This window comes from Oncorhynchus tshawytscha, linkage group LG32, assembly GCF_018296145.1.
Source record: "Oncorhynchus tshawytscha isolate Ot180627B linkage group LG32, Otsh_v2.0, whole genome shotgun sequence".
Taxonomy (NCBI): domain Eukaryota; kingdom Metazoa; phylum Chordata; class Actinopteri; order Salmoniformes; family Salmonidae; genus Oncorhynchus; species Oncorhynchus tshawytscha.
This window is the reverse complement of record NC_056460.1, coordinates 2,253,105-2,266,015: the sequence shown is the minus strand read 5'-3', so window position 1 is coordinate 2,266,015 and position 12,911 is coordinate 2,253,105.

Sequence of the window (12,911 nt, the reverse complement as noted above, 5' to 3'; positions counted from 1 at the left end):
ATGTAATGCTCTGATCCAGTGGAAATCTCATACAATACCTGATTACCTCTTATCCCTTTCACAAATAGCCTACAGCTGTGTCTGTCCCAAACTCACTGATGCGGGAAACTCTGAGGGCCCAGAATATTTTATATCAAGTTTCAGACTGACCCAGATGATAGAACTTGAAACATTGTATCAACTATGTAGACAGGCCATGCTCAGCCAATGCGATTTATTTTTATCTGGATATTTTCTAGCCTTTTTTATTTGTTGGCTTTATGTAGGCTATTTTACATAGTTGGCAATGGCAATAAAAGTTATTTAGAATTGTATAATTTTCATTTCTATTTACATACAGTGGGGCAAAAAAGTATTTAGTCAGCCACCAATTGTGCAAGTTCTCCCACTTAAAAAGATGAGAGGCCTGCAATTTTCATCATAGGTACACTTCAACTATGACAGACAAAATGAGAAGAAAAAATCCAGAAAAATCACAATGTAGGATTTTTCATGAATTTATTTGCAAATTATGGTGGAAAATAGGTATTGAAGTGTACCTATGGTGAAAATTACAGGCCTCTCATCTTTTTAAGTGGGAGAACTTGCACAATTGGTGGCTGACTAAATACTTTTTTGCCCCACTGTAGAATGTAGATTAATCACAGACAATGATTTTGAGATACAATTATAAATTAAATTAAACTGTTCCAGTAAAATCACTGGCACCAGATCAGTAGAAATTGTCAGATAAATTTGCACTCCAAAAAAGGTTGCCGACTGCTGTTATAGTCTATTACTGAAAAGTTCAGGAGCATAACATCAGAATTTACAAAGGCCAGCAGCAGCGGGAGGAGGAAGAGTTTTTTTTCTTATGGTTAGGCTATCTTGATCTCTGGTTCCCTCGAGTCATTTGTGTGTCTCAATTATTTAATAAAACACGTGATTCCTATGTTGATGATGTAAAGAATATTTGCTGCTCTGTGGTGTGTAATGAGGAGCAACCAGACGCTGCACGCATTTATGAAATTGCTTATTCCAGTTACTAATAGCATGCACCCATTAAGAAAATGACTGTAGAAACTAAAATCTCCTTGGATTGATGAGGAATTGAAAAATGTTATGATCGAGAGGGATGAGGCAAAAGGAATGGCAAATAAGTCTGGCTGTACAACCGATTGGCAAACGTCCTGCAAATTAAGAAATCATGTGACAAACTGAATAAAAACAAGAAAAAAATGACAAAAAGCTTTTTAGAACCTTACATACAATTTGGGGGATTTTTTTTTACTGAATCAGATGGCTCAATCATCACAAAGCCCACTACTTTTATGATTTTTAATTGGCAAGATTAGCAAACGTATGTGACCAAAAACAAGCTACATATGGACAGTACTAAAATAAACTGATTCTGGAAATGACAAAGCGCCTCATAACCTAGCTGGAAATGGGACAAACGTACCCCTTCTGTGGAAACAGACTGGGACGATTGAATTCAAATCTAATTCCCAGGAACGTGGTTCATATGAACCACAGAGACTGTGTGGGATAATAACATGGCCGTGTGCAACCCTGCTTGTTCCCTAAAATCCGCTATCATCCACCAATCTCCAACAGGGCCCTTTACCTGTATCAATAGACACTTTATAGTGAGCTACAGGTAGGAATCAGCAATGAATCCCAATAATGAGCCACATATGGGAGGGGTAACCCTTTTTGGACAAATCTTAAAGTATTACTGCTACCCTGGGGAGATTGATATACCCCTTGAAGACGATGTGAGTAAGACCCTTAAACTGGTTAAAATTCACAAGGCCACAGGGCCAAACGGATTACCAGGACATGTACTCCAAGCATGCGCTGACCAACTGGCAAGGGTCTTCACTGACATTTTCATCCCCTGTCGAAGTCTGTAATACCAAGATGTTTCAAGCAGACCACCATAGTGTTCTTGGGCACAGGGACTAAGGTAACCTGCCTAAATTACTACTGACCTGTAGCACTCACGCCTGTAGCCATGAAGTGCTTTAAAAGGCTGGTCATGGCTCACATCAACACCATTTTCCCAGAAACCCTAGACCCACTCCAATTTGCATGCCGCCCCAACAGATCCACAGATGATGCAATCTATTGCACTCCACACTGCCCTTTCCCACCTGGACAAAAGGAACACCCATGTGAGAATGCTATTCATCAACTACAGCTCAGCGTTCAACACCATAGTACCCTCAAAGCTCATCACTAAGCTTAGCTGGGACTAAACACTGAGCATGCCCCCATTCTTATCGAAGGGGTTGTAGTTGAGCAGCTTCAAGTTCCTTGGTCTCCACATCCTTGGTGTCCACATTATAGGCTTAGTTAACTGGTGAACTATTGAAATCATGGAAACATAATGATGACTAATTCTAGATTTGGAATAGAATGTGCAGCACCTTGAATATATTGTTGTTTGACTACCAATTAATAAACCAGGGAGGAATTACTGACAGAGTAGGAGCGTGGCGGAGACATCGAAGAGAAGAAAATCAAGAAGGGAAATGACAGCAAGTAGTGCAGACGAAAGTGTTAACAAGTTGGTGAAGCAACAGATGTGCTGGAATGAGAACAATATAGATGGAATGAGAACAATATAGATGGAATAACAACAATGTAGATACTACTTTGAGAACAAACTCTCACATCTTTCACAGCACAGAGCGAGGGAGTCCAGGGGATGACTGGAGGGGCAATGGAGGAAGCATTGTGTGATTCTCTTGGCGTGAGTACAGTTGTTGAGACTGAGTGGATGATGGTGAAGAACAGTGACACTGTGCAGTTGGTGAGACTGAGTGGACGATGGTGAACAACAGTGGAGTGAAAAGGGCTAAAGTTGGTAATGATCAGCAGTTTAGGGTCGGAGTGGAAATCATCAGCTAGGATGTTTTTGAGAAAGCTGTGTGTGGTTTAGGTTAAACAATTCAGGTAGACGCACGTTGATTAAAATGAATGATAGACAGAAGGTTTTACTGTGGTTTGGTGAAGTGGTTCTCCCATCTTATGTAAAACCTGGGCATGTGAGATATACAGAAGCCTCTGCAGTTTGGACATATGGCAAGTGTTTGTCGAAGGAATAAATATGTCGTAGTCAGATGAAGCATGTTGTGATTGTGATGGGAATCACGTTCCCGGAGTGCCCTGTACGGATGAAGGATGTCACAGTAGCTAGGATGATCAGGCCCATTCAGCAGGTGTCCTATGTGGAGGCAGTGAAAATAGCTGAAGGAGTAGAGAGGAGAAGGTAGCTCATGTCCCACAGTCTGCAGTGAAGCCATGCAGGAGAAGGATCCCAACACACTAATAGTGAACAAGGTGGACTTTGTTGTGTTTATAGAGCAAGTGATAAATTGCATTCATAAATTATTAGTAACCTTCGTCCAAAACTAGCAGTTTCCGCATTAGCTTGGAGGAGTTTCCACAACAAAATTGTGTTTGCATTGCCCTCACTGCCGCAGTGATAAATTGCATTAATAATAAGCTAATAAAACATCTAAGAAGCTAGACATCATTGTGAAGGCGGCAAATAGATTTCTGGATCTCCAGGACTTCAGACAAAATGTTACAGGAAGTACTGAATGAAGACGGTCCACCCCTCCCAGGTTCCTGAACCTGTGTCGTGATCTGAATATACCCTTTTTGTTTGAAATTCAGGGTAGTGGAGTGAATTTGGTTCGTGTTAAGTTTACGTAATTAGTATGATTTGTTAATCCCATTTATTTTTTTGCGTTTTGGATATTTTTTACAACCCCGTACAGTAGGTGGCAGCAATACACCTGATGAGTGTAGTCTGATAAACCTCAGAGAAGAAGACAGGGTAGGAACGAAAGTATTGGTCAGTGTTTCCAGTTTACCCTAATTAGATGTTTGTTGAAGGAATTTAATTCCTCTGTTTTAATTCCCAATCAAAATTAAACACTGTCAATTCATAAGGATTTGTATGACCCTTTTTTTATAAGAATGTACAGAGCCCCGGTCTTAAATGTCAAGTAACAGCCTTTAATTCAAGAGAATACTGAGTTCATACACATTTTACCACAAGTTATAAACTGAAAATGACGTCAGCGTTTTCTAAATGTTCCGTCTCTTCTTGACACTGGTAGAAAGGCCCTATAGTTCTCAAGCCTTCCCTCCTCGCCTAGAGCCAAGGTCAGTCAGTGTAGATAAGCATTCTAGACAGTCTGGAGATAGTCCGTCCCTACCATCTGGAGACAGTTCATTCATTTGTACAAAGGAACAGACCGTCATTGTACTAAACTCCCGACTACATTCACTACATTATATTCAATAATGGGTGCAAGAGAGAAAATTCATACATGTACAGTAACATAACAGCATTTGGATCAGTCAGTCCTGATTGAAATGTATACATAATTAGTCATCATTGATAAAAATTCCCTTAACATATCCACCCTTTGATTAAATATTATACATTCAATCACACATTGTAGTTATTGTAATATTAAATAGCCTATTTCTATTTTTATTAGAGATATTTCTTGTCATCGAAACATCACCTAAACATAACCCCATACTTGCATTCGCCATAACTGTTTCTCAGGCCTACATCAGAATCATAACTCTTCTTATCAGGATTTTCATTACAATCTTCATAAAAACAATCTAATATTGAGATGGGATACAACCTAGCCTCCCTAAACATCAAAAATGGTCTCTTCAAACATAAATTCCCCGCAACTGAAGGATCCAGATACATCCACTTGTCCTGTAGACATACAATCAGCACTCCGCGGGTCAGAACCTGGAATCCCCTGGTACCTCACCATCTATTGTCATCGATTTCTCCAGAGTGCTGGAAATAAGGCCTCATACACAGGGAATTAGACAACAGCCCCATAAAACTAAACAGTCACACAGGTGAATGTAGCCCATAATACAGTGATCATAATATTTTTTTCCCATTTTCTGAACATACTATCAAACCCAATTAGTCAGAGGAGTATCCACCCCAGAGTTTTCTGCCAAACCGTGAGCCAGGGTGGTGAAACCAGCTGAGGCTTCGGGTGTTGTGCCCTGTGTTCCTGTAGCTTGTCCTGTAGTGTTACAGACTGAGGACATTAAGCCCTGTGTTCCTGTATTTTGTCCTGTAGTGGTACAGAGGAGGACATTAAGCCCTGTGTTCCTGTAGCTTGTCCTGTAGTGTTACAGACCAAGGACATTAAGCCCTGTGTTCCTGTATTTTGTCCTGTAGTGGTACAGACAGAGGACATTAAGCCCTGTGTTACAGAGGAGGACAAGCTACAGGAACACAGGGCTTAATGTCCTCCTCTGTACCACTACAGGACAAAATACAGGAACACAGGGCTTAATGTCCTCGGTCTGTAACACTACAGGACAAGCTACAGGAACACAGGGCACAATATCCTCCCCCCCGCTTCCTCCATCTCCATCCTCCATCAGTTGGAGAGACCTGGGGAGAGACCAGAAACCAGGGGGAGAGACCTGTGGATAATAAAAGTAGACCTCTAGTCTAGTAGACTACAAGCTACAAGTCCTCCCCCCCGATGAACAATTGTGTTCATCTAGATCTCTAGGCAGTATATCAACTGAATATGTCTCCTCAACAAAGTCCCTGAAGCAGTACGAACTGAACATGATCTAACTAAGCCATCTCGGCCTGGAAACAGTTCCTCAATCTTTCCTAGTTTCCAGGTTTGTCTGGGTGTGTTATCTTCTACAATGAGTACAACGTCACCCGCCTTCAGTGGGGTGGGCTGTGGTGTGTCACAGCGGTGTGCTGACTTCAGATCCAGCAAGTAGTCTCTTCGCCAACTGTTCCAGAAACTGGTCACAAGTCTCAAAACCTGTACTTCCATCTGCGTGTCATTTCCCGCTTGTTTAACGTTGGGTGCTGAGTGTCACTTGCTCCAGAATGCATGGTGGTACTGTATCAGCATTTCTGAGTATCTGTACTTATTGGGCAGAACCCATGAGTGCTGCTCTCTGAATGTGAAGTTGGACTGTTGCAGTCTTCCTCCTACACTGAGCAGTTCGTGTTCGTCCAGGAAAGGTTTCAGTTCTCTGATTTTACAGTCATTGTTTAGGCTTTTTCCTGCCGTCAGTAGTTTGATCTCCTGTCCGAAACTCTGTTGTTGTGTTACCTTAATCCAGTACTTTTCTGCATCGAACAGTTCGTCAGCAGTCAGTTCACCTTGCATCTTTATGGTTGTACGAGCATTGGCTATGAATCTCTTTATCCAGGCGGTGACTCTGAACACTCTTTTCAGTTTGATGTACCTTTCAAGCTCCAACACAGGTTCAGTGCTGTCTGTGCTGTTTTCTGTGAGTTGTACAGTAACCTGGCAACTGGACTTGAGTTCTATATTCACCTCTTCTGGAACCTTGTTATCATCAGTCTCTTCGGACTGATTGGGTGATGTCAGAATTCTGGGTCCATTCCACCATAGCTCGCTCTGTGTCAAGTTTCGAACAGTTTGTCCTCTTGTAGGGAGGTCAGCTGGATTAGTTTTCCCTTCAATATGTGACCATGACTCTGGATTGGTCAAGGACTGGATCTCCGCCACTCTGTTCGCAACAAACTGTTTCCATTTCTGAGCTGAGCTGCAACTCCAATGCAGCACGATCATCGAGTCTGTCCACATTTTGATCTGTTTTTCTTCCATTTTCAGTGTGGTCATCAAGTTGTTTGCTAGTCTCGCTCCAATCACAGCTCCCATGAGCTCCAGGCGTGGCAGCGTCATTTTCTTAAGTGGGGCTACCCTGGACTTGGATGCGACTAGACTTGTTGTTTCCCTGTCTTGTGACTCACCTTGCAAGTAAACTACTGCACTGTAAGCCCTTTCACTTGCATCACAGAACACGTGTAGTTTCAGGGTGTGGTTATTCTGTGGCCGCATGTCTGTTCGGTACCACCTTGGTATGGTGAGCTGGTGTAACTGGGGTAGTTCTGAACACCACTGTTGCCATTCTCGTGTCAGATCAGGTGGTAATTCTTCGTCCCAGCTGAGTCCCCTCTCCCACATTTCCTGGAACATGCACTTGATCCTGATGGTGAAGGGAGTTAAGAAACCAAGAGGGTCGAAGATATGTGCAGACGACTGCAGAACACTTCTCTTTGTGTTTTCCTTTTGCTTTAGAATGCTCAGTAGCGGCCTGAGGTCAAACACAAAGTCATCCGTTTCCGGCCTCCATACTAAACCTAAAACCTTCAGCACTAATCCTTGTGTTTGTAACGTCAACGGGTGGTCAGTTGTCGTACTCTCCTCCCATTTTGTTTTCAATTCAGGAGAATTGGTCATCCACTTGCAGAGGTCCATGCCTGCAATCGACAGCATTCGCTTTGCAGTTGTTGTCACAAGGTAAGCCTCTTCAACATTGCGTGAACTTGCAATGAAGTCATCTACGTAGAGTGACTCTCTCAGTATCTCTATAACTTCTGGTTGTTCTGTTTCATATTGTTTCAGGTGCTTCCTGATTGTAGCTGCCAGCAAAAATGGACTTGGGGAAGCTCCAAATACCACTTTTTTCATCCTCAGCACACGCAGCTCCTCTTCATTTTCTACCCTTGGTGGGCCAGTGAGCCATAGAAATCTCACAGCGTCTCTGTCTCTCTCTGCTAGGGATATCTGCAGGAAAGCTTTCTTGATGTCTGCCATGAATGCGATCTCATGTAGTCTGAACTTTATCAGAACGCTGAGCAGATCCGGATTCAGGTTCGGTCCTGTGAGTAGACAGTCATTGAGGGATGGACAGCCATCTTCATGGGACGAGGCATCAAACACCACTCTCAGTTTTGTTGTCACCTTATCTTCTCGGAGTACTGCATGGTGGGGTAAGTAGTATTTTACGTTGTCTGCACTTGATGCGTTGTCCTTGGGCACGTCCTCTGCCATATCTTGTTGTAAGTAGTCCTCTACTACTTCATTGTATCTGCTGTACAACGTCACATCCTTCTTCAGTCTTTTCTTCAGACCTTCAAACCGTTTCTTGGCGATTCTATAGTTGTCTTGGAGTTCTGGCATTTCTCGTTTCCATGGCAACTCCACATGGTATCGCCCATCTTTGAAGGTGGTTGTTTCCTCGAACATTTGTAGAGCCTCGTTTTCCTCTGGGTTCTGTGTCTTCTCGCTTAGAATACCCAGAGACTCAAGCTCCCAGAATGGATGCAGTTGCTTGGAGACTAATGTGTCTTCATCAAGTGGGATGAACATGCAGGTTGCCTCGGTGTCACTTGACATGGACACGGGTCCCTGCAGCGACCATCCAAAGGTGCTCTCTAAAGCAACTAGCGTCTCCGTCAGTCGCTCCACTCTGCCTGATACTATCTGCCAGTAGTAGTCTGCTCCTATCAGGACAGAGAGTTCAGGATCATTGTCATCTCCTGGAAAGTCTGCGAGCTGCAGTCCCCTTTTACCGAGCTCATACTTAATCCATTCACCAGGAACCTTCATCACAGCTGTGCACACTTGTGGGGTTTCAATTGCCTCTATCTCTATTCTCTGCTGTTTGTCCCAGACATTCTCCAAAATGACTTTCACTGTGTTGCGTTGGGACGTTGCTGGGGCAGAGGAGCCAAACGTGTGAAGAGTGAGTGCCTCTTGTCTGATTACTGGTAGATTCAAGCCCTTCACAAGGTTTTCATGTATGAAGCTTCTCTGACTGCCTCCATCTAGTAAGCAACGAGCTATCTTCCTGCCCGATGGGCCTTCTACCCATGCCGTTTGTAGCAACACAGTGTTCTGTCCATCTGGTTTCATCTTCACTGAATGGGGAATAACTGAGGAAACAACAGCATCTACAGAAACAGTAGGGGGTTGCACCTCACTCCTCTTACTGGTACACACCGCAATGTGATGTCTGCTTCCACATGTTGCACATGACACATCTTTGACTTTACAGAATTTTGCTATGTGTCTCTGTCCTAAACATACAAAGCATCTTCCCATGTTCTTTAGTTTCTTTTTGCGTGTAACAATATTGTAGTCAGGGCAGTTTTCTGATTTGTGGTCTGCACTGTCACAAAATAGACACGTTTGTTGTTCCTTCTGGCTGGCTGTATGCAGTGCTGCAGCAGAGGGCATGTTGGGTCTTTTTCTTTTCATTTCATTGGAGAAGCATGACTTGTTCCATGGTTTGCTCTCTTTCTGTTGGTTGTATGATCTTGTCATTTGTAGCTCTCTCTCCCTGCTCTGAACCCCTTTCTGTAGGAAACTGATAATCTCAGACACTTTCCAATCATCATCTACTCCCCTCTGACGGCTATAGTCAAGAGCTATGTCCTCTGGAATCATCTGCAGTAAGATTGGGAATAGTAGGCTTCCATAGGATTCTGACACTACACCCAGTGATTCCAGGCTCCTAATCTGAATTTCACATTCATCATATAGCTGCCTCAATGCATTTAGATCAGAGGATTTCTTCACAGGTGTGAGATTCAGCAGCTTTGACATATGAGCACTAATCACAAGGTCTTTCCTTCCAAATCTGCTCTTGAGTAGAGCGATTGCATCATCATAGTTACTGTCTGTTAACATCAGTCCTGCTACTGCCTTTGCAGCTGGTCCAGTGAGATATGTTTTCAGATAGATAAACTTCTCCTTATTACACTGTGAATCATTGTTGTGAATAGCAGTCTCATATTGGCTCCAAAACTCCTGCCACATACTGACATCTCCATAGAATTTCTCAATAATCAACTTCGGTAGCATTACTGAGTTAGCGTCACTCAGCCAGGCTGGTAGTGGATTGACGTCCTGTTTCTTCGTTATCACTCTTTGTGCACGACTCTTCAGCATGATAATGCGCTCTTTATAATCCTCCGTGCATGCAATCTCTGCCTCCAATCCGTCCAATGGCGTTAACTGTTCAATTCCACGATTGAGTTCAAACAAATTGTCCTCCTTAGCTGATAACAATTCCAACAATGTACTCAAGTGATCGGTATCCAGATTTGACCGGGATATTTCCACGTCAATCTGATTCAAAATCCGCGTTGTTGCGCCTCGAATGGTACCCCGCTTTCGTCTCATCCTTTCTGCTTCATGCCGACGTTCCTCCTCAGCCATTTCAGCCACTTCTTCGTCGCAGCTCATATCCCGGGTTTCGGCACCAAATTTTAGATTTGCTAACTTCAAAGTAATGACTCGGGACGTCGGTTTGATACGAAAGCTTCTTTTAGTAAGAATACTTGTTCACGTTACATTTAACAACTTTTGTTTTGGTACAGAGCAATGCAGGTAAGATGCTGTCGGAAAGTCAGCCACAATCACGGCACCTGTCTACGTATCAGGGGCAAAGCTCGAATAACCAAATTCATCCTAGCTAATTTCCCGAAACATATGCAATTATGTTTTTCTATAGAGGTTGCTTTTCAAACTTTAAATACCCTAACATGGTTCCACACAATGAAAACAGTGCTCGAATTCACTGGTGTTACAAAAACAATCAAACCTGGAATCGACAACCATCAGAATCCATTATCACAATGTTTTACGATTCAGACATCCAGTCTCCCTCTCTCATAGCCTAATTCAATCCAAATAAACGCCACAACTCTTATGATGCCTACCTAGCGTATCAGCTGCTAGTTTTTAGCATCTTTCCTGACTATCCTGGCGACTCAAATTACTTTTAAAAATGTATTTTGTAATTTTTATCAACTTCTGAAAAGTGACTCGAAACACTAATGCACACATTTTCCTTCTAAAAGACAAACAATTTTCTCCGTTACCCCCCAGTCACAACATAATTTCCGTGGCGACCAAAAGTGCTTTGCGAGTGACGTCATCAACAAATGCTCAACCTCGGCAATGAATTGAAATAATTGTTGTTCGATAAACCAAACCTAATTTATCACATCTGTTCAAATCTTGAATTATAATTTACAACACCAACCAATATCTCTAAATTCGCTAATTTTATAAAACATTTCGATGGACATAAATCGTAATTGTCTTTTCGTTGTTTTTTTTTTAACAGCGAAATCCCCTTAACCCAAACTTTTACTACAACAACGAAACCTAATAATTCTGATAATCCCTTCACATCATCTGTTTTAAATCTCTCGATGTTCCATGTAACTCATTCAGTCGATCTCCAAATTGTCGTCCCAAAATATTTTATACACTGCCATACACTCAAACCACTGTGATAACCGTGCACTGTCCCTTTAAGATAAGACATTTTATTTGTTCCCCGCAATGAGAACGGAAAACAGATAATGTTTAGAATATGTTACTTTTTGTTCGAATTCACTGGCGTTAACCTAACCAAAAATCAATACTCGGAAAAACAATCACAACTTTTTACGATTAAACTATTCTTACCTATTTTATAATCCAAAGCGTTGCACTATATAGCCCCATTGAGTGTCTAGCAATTTCGTTGCTGGCTGTAGCATCTTTTCAGAAAACGACGCCACAAATCTACCTGCCTCTGTAAAATATATATTCCCTATTCAGATTGAGTTCAGTTTTAAATTCTAATCATCAGAGTAAACCCAACCAAACTTCTCAACTTACTATACCCTAACATTTAAACGTACCATGTTTTGTGCTAAATTTATCGTATGTCAGTCGATTTATAAATAGCTATAACATCCGGATAGCCCGAAATTGTATCGTATCTCTCCGTTATTCCCTACATTTAACTTTAGGTGACTTTCTCTTCTATGATACATTTATTTAAATATGACTCCCATCTCAATACATTATTCCACCAGATCATTTTGGGCAAAATAGTGTATTACATCGAAATTGTCTCGCCATTATTTTTAATGACTTCTTTTTTCAATTCTATCTAAAACACAATAAACGTTCAGTTCATATCTTTTACAAACACTGGCGACCGTATTTTTCAGGCAAAACATGCAAATAGGTGAATTACAATCTAAAATCAATTTTAGTCTATCGGTTTCAAAGCTGAAATACTGTACCTTGGTGTCCTGCTATTAAAATGATTGTGTTTCCCTGCCAATAATTATATTATTAGAATTGTCTGTAGTCGCAAAACTTCGACACCGGGAATTCCCAGAAAATCATCCTAATTTATGACCCTTCCTGGCTATATTAGTGATATCAGCTTCCATTTAGGTTCTTTGTCTGAGTCAGATTTTGGACGCCTCCCTTCCATTCTCTTTGTGCTCCTATAACGGTAATGTCCCGCTAGTTTCCGACACTTCTTTTGAGGAATTTCTAAACATTCCTACCGTTACTTAGCTATGGTATTTAATCACTTATCTATGCCTTTCTTTATTTAATTTTACATTATATGTGCGTGTACTTCTACAAATTTGCAATTTACCGTTACTTAGTTACTTTTCTGTCTGACTATGTGTGTGTCTTCTTTTATGGAAATCTTATCAATAGCTTTGACTGTTGAATCAGATATTAGGTCTTACCTTACAACTATAAGCCCAGGGTTTGTAAATCCCTAGTTAATATCTTATTTTCCGGTTGTGTCAGAGGGCTTTTAAAGAACGCTAATAATCGTTATCTCACGCCACTAATTGTTAGGCTTCCCTCTCACATGGAACTTTACTGTCTATAGATTTGGCTTTTATCCCATTCCTTTAGATTTTGGTTCCCTCTCCTCCTTATTTGGATATTTCAGTAGTATTAGTTGAATCGGAACGATGATCAATACTGCCACAATTCAAATGACCATTCCAGTTATCTTGCGCATTCCCTTCCTGTCTCCCCACGCCCAGTATTTGTACAAGATCACCGTCCTATCCCCCAGCACCTATTTAATATCCCATCTTAATCTCGGGCGGATGTGCCTCTCATGATTAAGTTTAGTTTATTTACGGTAGTGCACATTACCACAGGTTATTTTCGAACCTGCTCAGTGTATATCGGTTATACAAAACCCAGTGTATGTTGGTCATACAAAACCCTGTGGGAATAGCAAAGCTCCCA